The following is a 16,883-nucleotide window of genomic DNA, read 5'->3' as shown; positions in this document are numbered from 1 at the left end:
AACACACTGCTACGGTGGGCACAGTCCCAGGCATTGCATGACAGAGGTAGCAAATGTTGATGCCTTCTGCTAACATAACACCCTTGAATTTCAATATATGATAATTTAAAACCCATAAACACAGAGTACAAGATGATGTATTCCTCTGTTAATTAAGAGCCATTATCTGCCTCCCATGCCCATCTCCAAGGTACCCAAAATTGGAAGGAAAAGTGGCCACGGCTGTGAAAATATCCCCAAGATCTGTTAATGATCTAGAAAGCTGCAGCTCACATTGCCAAGTACTAATGAGAAAGTGGGGAAAATAGCCCAGAAGAGCAGTAGCACAAACACATCCTTTTCAGCCATAAAGAAACTCTACAGGAATAATTTACTATGATCTTTAGCACTGAACACAAACATGACACTGTAGCAGAATGGCTACCCTAAACCTGTGCTTTTTGCAAGCATGATAACAAAACAGTAAGAAGGCAGCATGCTTGCACACACATCTTCCAAAAATTAGTTTTTCCTATTATTTCTTATTATCCAAAAAATGTTTTGTAAAAATGCACAGGAAAAAACATCACCTATATGAGAAGCTTAATGCAATAACTGGCATGATTTTCCATGATCAGTAGTATACTAGCAGTTCAGCGTCATTCATGTAACTTAATCCAGTAGAAATCCTGGGAAGAATGAAGCTTTCCCCCCAAAAGTGAGGAATCCTTAATTTACAGTTAAGGATACAATAAGAGGAATTCTTCCATTTTGGAAGCACATCAAAACATTTCTTTCGATGTTTATTTCCCAGCTTGAAAACTGCCAGTACAATCTGCAACCATATTTCTCAGCTCTTTTTCCTTCTGATTTGTGTAGGCTCCAGAAAGCACAAACATTGCCACTTCATTCAGAGGAGAAAAAAGGCTTGTTGCAATATGATTGCTTTTAATCACTTCAGCTGTAAAGCCAAAATTAATAGTAATTTGAAAACTCTTTATATCAGCCATCTTCCTCAACTGCTTCATGTTTTTAATATACTTACTGTTAATTAATTATGGCAAATTTAGAACATAGATTAGAAAATTTAGAACATAGATTAGAAAATTTTGCAACTGACTGGGGAAAGCAACGATGAATGTGTAAGATGCCTAAGTGGTGGGGCTGCCTGCAATACAGCCAGGAATTTGCCTTTATGCCTTTGCATAAACTGTCAGAAGGAATAAAGCTATTGCACACAAAAAAAAAGCTATTTCCAAACAAATTCTTAAGGCTTCAGCATTTGAAGTGGTTGCAAACGGCATTTCTTAAAGAAAACCACGGGGTTTCCTTCTAGCCCTCAAGAGATATCAAGGTGGGAGGGAGAAGATACCACCTCTGGTTTTTATTCAAAATGATGCTGCTGTGCTTTATTCAAGTTAACACATTTGTAACCTTAATATCCAGTGTGACTTCAGTCAAGCCAATGGATTTCTATTAGAGGAGATTTTTAGTTCTGACAGAGGAAGGGTTTGGGGCATTTTTTGTCCTGTTGTTTGTGGCTGTTCAGGTTGTACTTTCCCTCTCAGGGAGCAGATGCTTCTTATCATTCTCTATGGATACATTACACATTAAATCCATTATGATGGATTTAATAAAGTGACAGCTATTGGAAGAGTCTTGGCTCCCTTTGCTTGTGATGAAGAGGAAAGTCAAGGAAAGGTATAATACACGTGCTTAACTATCACCACAATTGAATAGCTTGCCACCAGCAAAACAATCTACATCCAGAAACAACGGCCTTTTCTAATGTTATCCCCTGTTTTTAGAGCTCTTGAGTCTTTCTTCCTGATCATTTCAGAGCAGCATTTTGTGTTCACTCTCACTGCAATACTGGCTGTGATAGCAGTGTTGTCACATTCAGCCAAGAATAGAAATAACCTATGCATTGGCCCTTCCATATCTCATAATTTCCTTCAGCCTTGTTTTGAAACACTGCAATCACTGCCACTATTTATATGTCTCCCCATGCTATTTAACCTTCACTACCACAGAAGCAGGACCAGATTAAGATTCACACTACACAAGGTCTGATAATTAGCACTTGTACCTCTCATTTTCTAAAGTGCCAGAGAACTCATCACTTGGTGGGCGCTGGGCTCGTGACTGAAGCTGCCATGGTGGTACCTGTTAGCTTGCAAATAGACGAGTGGGATTGCACACTTGCAACCAGTTTTTAATATTGCAAAGGGTTTTTCAAGTCAGATAAAGATTAATTACTTCCACAGGTGTATTTTTAGCAGAACTCTCAGCTACTGACTCCGAGTAGGACAGTATGCAGAACCACATCCCACAGTAAAACACTGGAACATGTGCAACTAAACAGCCTTTTTTTTAATTTTCAGAAAATATTTTAAAATGTCAGTGAAGACATTTTTATAGTATAAAAATATATAGTATATATATTTTTATAGTATAAAATATAGGCATAATTAATATTTTTCAGGGCTGATTAATGAAAAACTACCCACGTAATTATAAAATTGTGTAGTCTGTAAACTTCAATAACAAGTCAAAACTCCATTTTATTTAGCACTGTAAAACTGTTTCATTTAAGATATTCTGCAATTTTATTTAACTACTGGGCTACAGTCAAATTAATGAACAGATTTTCTTTCATGATACAATTGTATGCTTAGAAATACATTTTATTCTGATCATAGTGTCAGTGACTAGCAACTTTCAATAGCATATTTTTCTTCCTTCTTTAAGTCAAATAGCAGCATGTATTACCACAACTCAGACCAGAAGTTCACTTTTGCAATATGAAGTTGCTTGGCTGTAAGAGTTTCAACAGTTTTCATAGTATAAGTCTACTATGTATCACTATAATTCTGTATTCCACTTAATACCCCATATTGGTTTTATTCCTGGAAATTACTGGCAGCTAATTTTATTATGCCATCTAGAGTGTATTTAGCTGTGGTGTTCAAAAGAAGCAATAATGAGTAATAGCCTCATCATGGGATCAGAGTGGAGCTTTAATTGTTTTTGCTTACTTTTCCTTAGACTGTACATATTAAATACAAAATATAGGATCAGGTTAACAGAGAAAGGATTATTTTACCAGAGCGGATATTCCACTATCCAACAAATGTTCTGTGCATGGTAGAGATTATTACACCTGCATCTTTTAGCTAAATCAATTCCTGAAAAAGCAATATTTTTAACCACAGGAGGCAAAAACTACATACTCATATAATCACAGAAGTCAGACAACTTGCTGTAATTTAAGTTATTAAAAGGCACACAACCCTTATATGTGAAAACTCAATTTAGTAAGGAAAGATGCCTGAAACAGTCATAATTCTCAGCTATCCTTTTTCACAGGCCATCCCATCTACTAATAATGCTTGCTCTGGGGCAAATTCAGCCCACAGATGAGGAAATAAATCAGAGAGAAGGGAATGAAAAGTAATTTTTATTCCCAATGTTAACTTTATTCTTATTTCAAAAGGATTTCTCAATATACTAGCATAATAGATTTCTGTACATATTAGCATAATACATGGGCAAGCCAAGTATCAGCCTCTGTCCCTGGGAAGCCAAATTAAATCATCTCATTTGGAAACCATGAAACACACCACTGTCAACCATGAAAGTGCTGCTGTCTCAGAAGAAATAAGATACTCCCAAAAGTCCAATCCATATTAAGAGAATACTTTAAACAGAACAATTTCTTATTTTTAAAGCACTCTAAATTTAAAAGATGTTCTCAAGTCAGTAAATAAAAGAGCATACATGCACACAAAACCTAACTCGGTTTCAGTTACACAGTTATGAGCGCTAAGCTACTGCATAAAAACCTGATCTCTCTCAGAAAGTACCTTGCTGATTATTTCAGTTAGTTTAGAAAAGCTTCTTTATAGAGCTTTGAAATGCTGGCTCTGCCGAAGTTAACTAATGACTTGTTGATCTCTGTGGGTCAATTATCCTTGAGCACAAAACTTTGACACAGACAGATTAATACCAGTTACTAATGTCACTGGCATGAAGTTGTGATGGTTCTTTTTCTTTCAGCACTTTCCTATGAAAAAGTATCACTGTGATTATGTCCTTTTAATCTTATTTCTTAAGATGATTATTTATGGAATATCAACTTTAAACGTGAGAACCAGGAGATACTTAGATTACCTTTTTCATATACCTGATAATCATACTGTTTTTCATGAATAAATTCTAAGAGAAATAAACCAGCAAGAATATTTCCGTAAGCTTAAGGACAAATGTGAGATTAAGTCAGTCTAGATATTTAGGTAACCGTTTAGTCTAACTACATGTACCATATAAAGAAAAAAAATAGACCCCCTTTGAAAAGAAAGCCATGCAGGAAAAGGACTGAAAAAAGTAAAACTTCACAATCTCACAAACGACCTTAAAGATCAAAGGTTAAAAAAAAATAAAATTACCTTTTCTGATTCTTGACAACAGACTCACCAGAACTACGGCCTATTTTTCAGAGGGTCTGAAAATGCATGTCTGTAAATGCACTGCATTGCCTTGTGTAACTTCCAGCAGGGCAAGACACACTAAGAGCTAATTGCATTTTTGAAGGACTAATGGATAATGAGTATCTTACTTTCTGCATGTAATTCAAAACCAAGATTCCTCCTTAACCGCTGCTTTTACCTTTTGATGCAGCACGGCTGCAATTTTGATCTGAATCCTTGTGTTGAGGAAACTTGAGTGCTCTCAAAAAATGCTTAACATTTTGACTAATATAGCTTAAGATTTCCCTCCTAATAAACAATAAGCTCTCAATATTCATGTAATGTAAAATACAAAACTATGTAAGATTCTAATATTGCTGAAATCAAAAAAACTAGAGAGAGGAAGACCATGACACATTTCCTTTCTAGAAGCCCCAGTGACATTCACTTTTTTATAATATATCAATAATATTATTCATAACCCCGTAATATTAGAGTACTTTCTTGGCATTTTCTATGCTCAAAGCCACTGCACTTCTCAAAGATTTACCTACTGCAAGATAATTCATCATTGTGCAGTAAAACTAATATTATTGGTTAAACAAAAGAAGGTATAAAAATGCAAAGCACTGTAGTTTCTGCTGTAAAGAAGCTGAGCTTTCCAATTCTCCACATGTGCAATCCGTCAAGGAAAAAAATTAGCAGGTGACACCTAGAGCCAACCAGCCCTTCCATGCACTGAGTTGTAAAAGAAATGGAGTGTGGGAAAAAAAAAACAACAAAAAACAAACAAACAAAAACCCACAAACAAACAAAACCCCACAAACAAACAAACAAACCACACACACACACTCCAACAACAAAAAACATATTTAGAATGAAATCTTAATTTCACTGACTTCATCACCTGGGCCTATGTTTTCACTCTGGGTGACTTAGAGCCAAGCCCATAGCACCAGAGACACATGAGGAGGGAGGGGATAACAGTATCCAGACACTGGCTCTGGAATCTCAGCAGTTTGCATGTTCTATCACCTCCTTGCCTATGAGTTAGGTATTTTTTAATGCTGCCTTTAGTAGAGAGACAGATTTTATCTATATTGCTTCCAAGTCTGCAATACCCTAAATCTAGGAGAGCACTTTCTTCAAAATGTACTGGAGACATAGTACTTTTTCACCAAGTGAGAGGAGAGAGCGAAACACTTCTCACTTCCATCCAAGGGGATAGTTGCACTCCTCAGCCATCAAAGTTACTGCACAGCTACTCATTTATCCACGCTTAGTGCTTCAGCAAAACACAGCTGAGTGATCTGACCTCACTTGCCGTGGCACAGACAAAAGGCACTTCATTCAGTCATGACAGGGAGCAAAATATAATTTCCAAGCCAGTGTACCTTAGGAACAATTCCAGTTACACAGATCAGTCTTTCCAGAAACAGAAACTTCCACATATAGATTAACAAAATATGGTTTTGGCTTTTTGTAAAGAAAATGTTTCAGTTTTGAAGGCTGTTTTATCAAATGGCTGCTTCAGTGTTTGGCACCATGGCAGCAGACCTTCATTTCTGACTCACTCATGTCTAACATTAAATCCTCATCGATTTTTCCCCCTTGTGAGAAAACTGTCAGCAGAATGATTTGCGCCATGTGTGCCTATAACTTCGTTTCATGCTTAGATGCTCCTCACTGTTAGGCGTGGTAACAGTAACAAACATTTCCAGTGGGATGCAGACACATGCCTGCACTGCTACTGCTCTTTCCATAAAGCTGCCTGTCAAAATCCCACTGTGACAGCAAACACAGCACAACTGTTGATAGATGAAGCATCACAGGCACTGCCTAAATACAGCATATGAATCATATCTACAACTAGAGTAACTCACGTTTATTCTCTTATGCTGGCATTACAGTATGTAATAGACCTTTCTCTAGCAGTCTAAAGTGTCATGGCAGGTAAGGCCATAGGAACAGAGGGACACACAGGGCTCTCTCCCAATGTTGTTATTCTTCCCACGTAACTGACTGAAACTAGCTATTTACTTTTGCTCAGGAACTTATTCTGGGTTTACATCTGTTAGTTTTTTTAATTGGTTTTAATCACTTTTGAAGCTCTTTAATTATAGCTTTTTAACTGCTAGATCCCTAAACGATAGCAATGAACATGTACCCACATACATGCAAAAGGACCATTGGACAAAAAAAGACTATTCCAAAATCTCTTCTTCTGTGCCTGTCTAAACTATCACATGGAAGCTCAGCACTGCCATGACTTATCCTACAATCATATGTCCAGATTTGAGACTTTAATCCAGGGTGACACTTGGGCACAGACAAGCTGTGTCTGTCCCCAAAAAGCAGGCAGATCCCTTTTCAAAGATGTGGCAGAACCTGCTAGACTGGTGGTTTTTAGGCAGTAGCACTGCAGCTTCCATTTTCTCTTCTTATTAAAGCTCTAAATATGGCCAGTAGGAACAGTATCAAATTCATGGCACTCTGGAAAGGTGCGGAAGCACAGAAGAGTTCAGGAGGCTTTTTACATCCTCTCCTATGAATACATTCAGCACGGAACTGAAATGATTCAATCTTGTGTGCATATAAAATGTCAACAACTACACACAGTTTTATATGCCTTTTACATATTAATTAATGTAAACTTAAAATAAAAAGCTATGTTCATTATCTATAATATTTTTAAAACTTCAGTGAGTCATTAACATACTTTTCTACTTTGTGCTATATTCTCCCTCTATTCTGCACAGATTTTTATATGCCACCAACCACTCTTCTCCAGTCATGCTACTCTGAACTACATCTGTTGCTCTAAATGGATGATCTCTCCAGATCATTTCTAATGGCCATATCAAAATATGAAAGGCCAGGAAAAAAACAGAACAATATGCTTTAATGAATCAACACTTTACAATCCCAAACCAACCCACTAAAGTAAATTAAGTAAATAGAATAAGCTACTTAGTGTCTGCTCCAAAGAAGTAAACCTAACATAATGGGACAACTAAAAATTTCCACGTCATTCTTTATCTTGGCTTCCCAAGGTGCCTTAGTACATACTAAGTTGTTCTACCTGTGGCAAATAAAGGATTCTAGCATCCCACTTAAGTGTTTTGAGAAATGATACTAAACCTTACGTAACTTCAACCACCCAAGATGATGTTGTAGCCCTAAAGCACTGAAAACTTCTACAGAGAACTCCTGTGCACACCATCATAAATTACTGTTTAAAACTCCACTTACTTGGAGTTCTAAAGCAATTGGTAACTCAGTTGGAAGATAATGCCAAACAAAACAAAGCAAGTTAAACACAGTATTGTTAGGTTTTCAAGCAGAAGTTAAATATCACTGAGTTAGTAATTACTTTGCAGAGTTGTCTTTTTCTAGAGTCCTGCTACAGATCATCTTTATCAGACCAGAGTCACAGTTTCAAATCACTGTAAAGCCTATTAAAATGGGAGGAATTTCCTATATTAATTTGAATTAAGCAAAAAGTTGACTGTTTGAGATGGTACAATACAAAGGCCTGCTCAGTAACAGCTTTAACATTTACCCAGAATTACCATAGGAATTGCTTTAATTTTCATGTTCTCCTAAATCATCATTAGTTATGTTTACATACCAGTTAAAAATGCTGATGTTATTGAACTATAATATGGTATTTGAGATTAAAGTGGAAAAATATCACCACATTACAGACCAGAAAACATAGGATACACAATCCATGGAAGGTTTTTTGCCCTCCTCACTATTTGGAGTAAAACCTTCTCATTTCTATCAGAAATGGGCAACCAGAGACTCAGTGTTAGAATCACAACATGGTTCTAATCAAAGCAGTTTGAACTATATTTTTTAAAACTGTACATTACACTAAGTATAAACACAAAGTATTTCCTCCACCAAAAGAGCAATTTCTAATAGCTAGAAAGATGAATATGCAAACAGGGGAAGAATGCATAGGGAAGACAAAATTTTAATTCCGCCTCAATGCTCATGTTTTTGGTGTTTTTCAGAATTAGTGTATGGAAGGCGAAACACATTGTTCAAAGTTATAAATCACAATGAATGAACACAGATGCATCAGCAGGACAATGATGCTGGAGTTCAGCCTCAGGCATATGAATATTCGCATGCCAAATTAAATATCCCAACATGGAAAAAATGTCCTCAGAAAATACAGTGAGAGCATACTTAACACCATACACTTGACTGATTAAGGTGAATCCAACACCAAACTTGTTCAGGAGCCAAAACTTTTGAATTCACTGAACCACAATGACTCTCTGTGTATTCTGCCGCTTTACCACTTTGTATTGTTCTGGTACAAACTCCTTGTGCCTCTTCAAGAATTTTCATAAGAAATGAAAAAGTACTGGGCTGCACACTTGTCTATCCCACCAATACAGGAAAACCAGTTCAAACAGGAGAAGACAAATGGGGTTCAATGCACCTGCAGAAATGCTGCTCCCTGCCTAACAGACAGCACAGCTTAAAAAGGACAGGAGAAGGCTATTCTGCTTCAGTACCAAAAGCATTTACTCATTATATTACTTAAAAATAAGCAACTCAATAGAAAGTATACAAGTTATTTGCCAAATTCTTTTCTCAGTTTAATGCTTTCCTAAGACGTGCCTGATCTATCCAAGTATGGCCTACCACCGATGTCTGTGTGAAGGGACAGGCCATCCCCAGTTGCCCGTGCCCTTGAGCTTTCCCTGCTCCATCCACCACGAGCTGTTTCCTGGCACGTGTCTGTCATCCCACCCACCCTTTCTGTCTGTGAGCAGCAGCAAAGCTGGTGTGTACAGCACACTCTCAGAAGGCAGCTGTCTATACTCACACACTGGGAACGGCCCCTCCAAACCTTACGGGTGGCCTTGTTCTCTCAGCTATTAAAGACTCCTAATGAGGCAGAACTTACTGTCCCTCTCCTTTCTGTGCCTATGGAAACTGCCAAGCTCCCGTCTCATTCCTGCCACTGCCTCTCTAGAGAAAAAAAAAAAAGAAACAGCTTTAGTTCCTGCCAGCACTGAGGATTCTCCCATGGTACAGAGGAAAACCTTACTCCAACCCATAATTTTTAGATGGAACAGACCTAAAGCCAAGTAGGCAGGGTGCACTCTTGCTGTGGAGAAACCCATGTCCAAATCAGTGCCAGTGGGATTCAAGCTTGGGTTAATCATTTGCCATCAGAAGGACGTGGCTGGCAAAACATTGCCTGCAGAGCTGGCAGCTGGGCTATCAGTTCGTGTTCTTTCTCATGCAGGGAATGAAATTGTCCCCAAAAGCAAGAGGAGTGAGAGTGCCTGGGCAACACCACGGCTGGGACAACTCTCAGCACACATGCCCACTACTGCATGAACCTTTTCATTAAGTGTTTCAAAGAAGCTGAGGAGACTTCAACAGATGAATAAGACATTTTGATTTTTGTTGTGTCTAGAGATGGGACTAATTGGACATGTAAACACTCTCTGTTTACAACTTCAGAGTGCGTTTTGGGGCAGACTTAATAAAAATCCACCATGATCTTTGAGCACTTCATTTTCCAACTTTAATGTTATTTTAGGATTTGAGAGTTGTTTGCTTGTTTAAAGAAATATATTTGGGAGTTTTACACAGTACAGACAGATTACTGTGTGCCCCATTAACTATTTGGCTATATTCAATTCCTCAAACCATTTTTCTTTTCTGAGTATGGAATTTATTCCAACCTAGAGGAACACCATACTCCCTTGTAGCCTGAACTGATAACACATGCCACTATTATAACGATTCTTCCTTTTGCATTTTAGAGATTTTTTTTCCTTTCTATGTCAATTTAAAAAAAAAAAAAGCATATATGAAGTCTCATGAGTAAATTGGACTTTAAGACATAATATCAAACAAAACCTCTTAGAAGTCCATTCATCGTGTGCTGCATTTCTTATTGTTATAAAACAAGGCTTTCTTATTGGTCCTATGTATCGGAACATGAGACAAGACAAAAATTAAGATACTTCCACACAGTGAATCAAACTGTATAATAAGAGACTTCAGTGTAACATCCAGAACTATTTTGGCCTCAGTTTGTGTGGAGAAAGTACAGGCACCACTCTGTAAGCAGGCATTGCTTGTTAGATTTTTGGTTCCTTTTTAGAAGTGATACGCGTTCAGAAAAATACCCCCTCTGCCAGACAAACATAAGCACCAAATCCCTCCAGCCGAGCTCGCAAGCTCCAGGTGCCGAGCAGGGAGGGCACTGGGGAATCGCACAAGCACTGAGGGCCAAGGCATAAAGCTTGTTCTTCTGCTTACAAAACAAAACAGAAAATCTCAAATGTTTATTCCTGTATCCAGGCTCTTTAGGAAGCTCTTCAAGATACAGAATAACTCTTTATTTGATAATTAGTGTAAAAGAGTCACATCAAATTCATAAGTCAAATTTCTAAAATGGAAGATCATTTTTTAATCTTGACTTTACTGAACATTTCTGTATCACTGGCGAGCCTTACTTTTTGAACATTTTTTTGTGGAATATATACTTCAGCTTTTATTGATAAATAACACTGCTTTATTTCCTTCAAGAAATCTTGGGTTTGTAACATTTTGCCTATTCACTTTTATTTTCTACATTGCTTATCAAAATATGCTGATGGCATTCTAATACTATGTAAGACTTCAGTTCCTGTCCAATATGAGCCTTGGAGCTATTCTACTTTAAATATCCATATTGCCAAAATAACAGAATGATTTTTTTGCTGTTCAAGCTTTTTTTTTTGTCGTGGCAAATTCTTTCTATGGCAACCTGTGTTAGAACAAAATTTCTATGAAACTCTTACATCTTTGAAAGGCATTCCTAGACATACTCACTTTTTCCTGAAATGCTTCTTACAAAAATAGCTCATCCAATAGTTTCTCCTAATGTCACAAGCTAGCAGGAAACTACACCACTTACTGGAGATTAGGCCTTATTTTGCAGCAGCAGGAGGAAATCTAAAGCAACACCAGTCCAAATAGACAAAGATTATTATATCAAATTTTTAGACACAGAGCTGAAGAATTGAAAATAATAAGATCATGTAACTCAGTCCTCAGAAACAGGCTATTTCATTGAATTTGCTGGCACCTGTCCTGTGATTAATATTAATTTTTTGGAAGACTGAAACCCAAAAGCTATTTGTTTCAGTCTTACATGACATCTCTCTCAAAACTGTATAATTCAAAATGTTTTTAATGAAATATGAGTGAGCATTTTTCAGATAGCCATATTTTCAGACATACCCAAATTTCAGAAACTCTTTCCTAATACATTATGTACAAACGAAGTATAAGTGTTTGTAATTGCATATTGAAAAGCCACATACTTTTAGAAGAAAGAAAAAAGTTTCATTTAAGTTCTTCCTAAAACAGGATTTGAGAATTATTTTCAAATCTGATTTGTTGCTTAGACCGTAATAAAATTCAAAAAACATTCCATGTAAGTTTAGCTGTCTAATATTTTATAACCCAGCGTAAAAGACAAGTAATTTCAAAATAGTATGAAGGGATTATGATAATGACTTTTTAAAGAAAAATAATATTGCCTTTGAGTTAGTTCTAGGTGAGCCTTTCAATAATGACTCACTGCTGAAACCTAAACCTTTAGCATCTGCAGCACTCTTTCAAATGATGATGGTGGGTTACTGCAGGATTACAGCTTTATGTTTGGATTCCTTCCGCCCCTTACACTACCAGCTCAACAGAAATGCTCCACTCAGAAGGAACTCGCTTCTACAAGAGATCAATAAAGCTACACTCAAAGGTCATCACTGTAAAAGCAACCTAGAATAATCATCTCTTCATTTGCAAGAAAAAAGCAAGGCATCACAACTTAAATTGAAACACTGATGACACAGTAGCAGCTTCAAATAAAGAGATCTGATAAAACCACAGCAACCATGAAAGACCTCTAAAATCAAGGATTAGCTCTTCATGCAACTGAGTTCATTCTCCCTTGTAGAATCTATTGTTTCATAGTCCCCTACTGAGTCTTGCTGTTCTTTCTGAAATTGTGTTACACCATCATCTTCATTGTGTTGATACAACAAGAATGACAAGGACACAGTGGGACTGCAAGCTGCTGCTCTGGAAGTGAGCTTTCTACCACAGGGTCACTACTGATAGAAAGCCATGGATTAAACAATTGCTTTAATTAGAGAAACAACACGCATACAGGTTGGTCAGCCTCACCTATAAGTAGCTCTAGAGCAGTAGACACTTAAAAGGTGAAATATTACAAGTTAATTAAAATAATTACAAGGTTAACAAAAATGAACAGGCAGAATAATATAACATGCCCTTGCATTATCCTGATATAAATTCCTCATCTTGTCAGTTGTAATATGCCTAAGGACTGCTAAACTACTGGAGCTGTACCAGCGACAACCAGTTCACCATCTGAGGTCCCCAGTCTCTCCAGCTGCTGGCACCTGCACGCACAAGCCCCCACTCACAGTCCCACTTCAGCTGCTGCTGCAGTTGCCCCCTCCTCCTCACCAGCAAGACACACATGCTGCAGATCCTTGCAGCAACGGGGCTTTGACACTTCTGTCAGTTCACTAGCTTGGACTGATCCTCACCCTCCCCAGCTGTCCCACTCACTGCCAGAAATACACCAACAGGTCTCTCCATTGACCCCAGGCCCTATGCTGTCTCCAGTGGCTGGCTTGGACATGCTGGTTCCTCCAGTAGCCAACTGCTCCAGCTGACTCACTCTCAGACACACACACACACACACATATATATATATACACTCTTCACAGAATGGTTGGGGTTGGAAGGGACCTCTGGACATCATCTAGTCCAACCCATCTGCTAAAGCAGGTTCACCCAGAGCAGCTCGCACAGGATTGTGTCCAGGCACATTTTGAATGTCTCCAGAGAAGGAGACTCCACAACCTCTCTGGGCAGCCTGTCCCAGTGCTCTGTCACCTTCAAAGTAAAGAAGTCTTTCCTCATATTCAGATGGAACCTCCTGTGCTTCAGTATGGCCCCATCCTCTTGACATTCACCCTTGAGATATTTATAAAAATTGATGAGACCCCCCCTCTCAGTATTCTCTTCTCCAGGCTGAACAGACACAGCTCTCTCAGTCTCTCCTCATAAGAAAGGTGCTGTAGGCCCTTAATCACCTCCGTAGCCCACCACTGGACTCCCTCCAGTAATTCCTTATCAGTCTTTAACTGAGGAGCCCAGAACTGGACCCAGTACTCCAGATGCGGCCTTACCAGGGCAGAGTAGAGGGGGAAGATAACCTCCCTCAACCTGCTGGTCACATTTACACATACACCTATACATGGCTCACTTAACCTACCCCCAGCTATTCCAGCTTGATGTTTGCTAGTGACAGACACCAGCTCCAACTATCTCTTCTATATATTCTATATCTAAACCACCTTGGTCCCAGACCTCTCCCCAACTTTGGTTCCTCTTCTAGACATCCCATAAATCTTGTATGACTACAAAATGCTCCTCCCTGTATCCCATAGTAAGTCTTAAACTCTGGCAGGCAGCAACCCCCCTCAGTCTGCAGAGTGGTCCAGAGTGTTCCTGACTCCTGGTGCTGAGTATCGCCATGCCAGCCCATGGGGCTGAGGCTGAGAACAGCCCTGGGAGGAGCTGGGTTGGGGGCCCCATGTCCCAGACTGGGTTACTGGGGTTCCCCTGCCTGCTGCTGTGCCTCTGGGCTCCTTTGCACGAGTGTGCAGAGATGAGCCTTTTATCACACAACAGCATAAGCTACTCCTGTTTACCTTTTTCCCCCTCTCATCCCTCTTTGAAAACATCATGTTCTTTCTTTTTTTGTTCTTTTTTTTTCTCCCCTCAGGGACACAAATACTGCATTTACATTTTTTTAATATTACTTGTGAATAAAGTACTGACCATTTTCACACCTAATGCCTTATTATTTTGAAAGTGACATCTCGGTGGGCCCTTCTCCAAGGCTTCTCAAACTGTGCTCCAACTGGATGCCTTAAGAAGTTTAGTGCCCTCTCTGCTGAACATGACAGTTTTGCAAGTTTTTATACAGAATATAACCAATATGAAGTATTAACTGTACCTGTACTGAATTTACCCTGCCATCTGTTGCTCACTTCAGAATACCCATTAAGATCATATATGAAACATCAGTACAAAGGGCAAAGTTTAACTGCACCACTTTGTCCTGTTCTTAGTTTTATTGAGAAATCAGAGTAAATGACTGCTTAATATAATAAAATTTTGCTTTACAATATTCTGTATTTGACACAGAACAAATCTTATTTAATATGCTCTCCAAACGCTGTTTTTAGTCTCGCAAATGCACAAAGAAAACTGTTCAATATAGTTTTCTCCTATAGTTCGTGAGTGAAAGCCATTATTTCCAACCATACTATTTGCCTTGAAGTGTACCTCATCGTGAAGTGTCTGTGACAGGTAACTTTTAAAATAACCTATGTACTTTTATTCACCTTGTTTCTATGACGAGAGACCTCACAGCAAGGATGGAATAACAATATGGAAACTAACCATCTAATCCAACTGAACACACTTCATTGAAGTCTTATTACTTCCATGTGTAAGAAGAAACTAAAGCCAACTGCAATCCCCAATTTTTGGCATTCTCAGTATGCACTGTATCCAGCAAAAAATAAAAAAAATTCATTTTTATTTTTACTGAACAGTGATATCAGACATATGGACTTAACTTGATCATTTAGAGATCAAATGTTTTAACTGGATAATAAAAGCAAGGACTTTATTACACCTAAAGCAATCCTGTTGTTTAAGAAGTTGTAATGCTTTGTAAATATTATTCTAATCTCTCTTGCAATCTCTTAGAAATAACTGGTATCAAAATTTTAGTACACATGGTAAAAGTCAAAGAGTAATGCCAACACAGTTGTAACATAGATTCAAGTCAGACAACTTATATGAAAGAAACTCGTCATGGATAATTTCAGTGCCAAAAAGTTACAGTCACATTTATTCTGAGGTAGCATGTGTGATAAATTAACTAATATTTCTCAATATACAAGTCCTAGTTTCTTAAAAAATATGAAAATAAAATTATGAGCTACTATCATGAAACAAATATTTGCTTTCAGTATTGACAGAAACAAATAGTTCTTTATTAAAGCATTTTAAACTCCTTTTTTAAAATAATGTTATATGTCAAGATGCACCTCTGATAAGAAAAACACAACCCCAGGATGGATGAGTCAGGTAAGGACCTTTCTTAGTGGAGGTCTGAGGAGATTCAAAACTCATTTTGTAGTTTCAGCAACATATTGAGCATCCCATGCTCTCCCAATAATATTTACTCGTAAGCTTTTTTCTTCTTTACAACTCACTTTTCTCACCAACAGACATGCTTTCCTTTGTTATGCCAGTAAATTCTGGGATTGCTGCATGGCTTAGAATAGTTTTCTCTTCAAGTGTTAACAATAACACAAGAAACCAAAAGACAGGCTTCTTTTGGTTGAGTTTATTTCACTTTTTTGTAAGAATTTAACAGAACTCGTCACTCTCACTACTCACAGTTAGCCATACCTTCTAACTTTACTAGATCTATTTTAATCAAATAAGCCACCTATAAAAGAAGGGAGGTCAAGCACAAATTACTTAGAAGGAAGATAAATATTTGATTCTTAATTGAAAAAAAATTTTGGTAGAAAAAATGAATGAGTTTCACATAATTAAAATTAATACAATTACTCTTTAAGAGAAATTGTGTCAAATACCAATAAACATAGTTTTCTGACTCCTTATGCATATTTAGTTCAAAATTACATTCCCAGAACAATTAACTATTCTTTCCTACAAAAAGGCTAATTCCCAAGCTTTAACTACTGCTTGTACAGCTTATTTTTTGTGAAATTTAGAATCCCATTTCTCTCTAGTGCTATAGTTTAGCTACTCTAAGAGCAGAATAATTGAAAAATAGTGATCAGCTGATGATGGACACAATTAGTTTAGATGTTCCTATAAAGCAGCATCACTGATGTGTGTAGGAAAGAAATTAAGGGGAAAATTTGTACAAAATTACAGATAAAAAAAACATGTCAAACAGCTCAAAAGCACTTCCAAAAAAAGTTAAAGCCTAATGCTCCAGACAACTGACAGTGATGTGCAGCTCAGCCTTCTGAAGCTGTTCTGTGCTCACAAGCTCGACACACGTATGAGCATCACCACAACAGTACACGAACCATTTTTGCAGACTGCTTTCCTAACGAGGTCTCTGAACACGACGTGTAACAGGACATTACCATGTGCTGGACCTTGGCCCTTTTCCTGTGTGTGATTTCAAAATTTCTAAAATGTATTTGTAAGAAGTTTGGGGGATAAAAATATGAGAAAGGTTAAAAAGTACATTAGAAATAGACTATACACAAAGATTTTCCCTCTGCATCTGACAGCACATTCTCC

General features: G+C 37.7%; 1 protein-coding gene across 20 annotated transcripts in view; it reads right to left on the bottom strand.

Annotated features, from left to right (window-relative positions):
- BCKDHB (branched chain keto acid dehydrogenase E1 subunit beta) overlaps positions 1-16,883 on the bottom strand; it is a 121,479-nt gene that overhangs the window by 32,025 nt on the left and 72,571 nt on the right. The gene's annotated exons all lie outside the window — the stretch shown is intronic.

This window comes from Nesoenas mayeri (genome assembly GCF_963082525.1).
Source record: "Nesoenas mayeri genome assembly, chromosome: 3".
Classification (NCBI taxonomy): domain Eukaryota; kingdom Metazoa; phylum Chordata; class Aves; order Columbiformes; family Columbidae; genus Nesoenas; species Nesoenas mayeri.
This window is presented reverse-complemented; position numbering and strand designations above follow the sequence as displayed.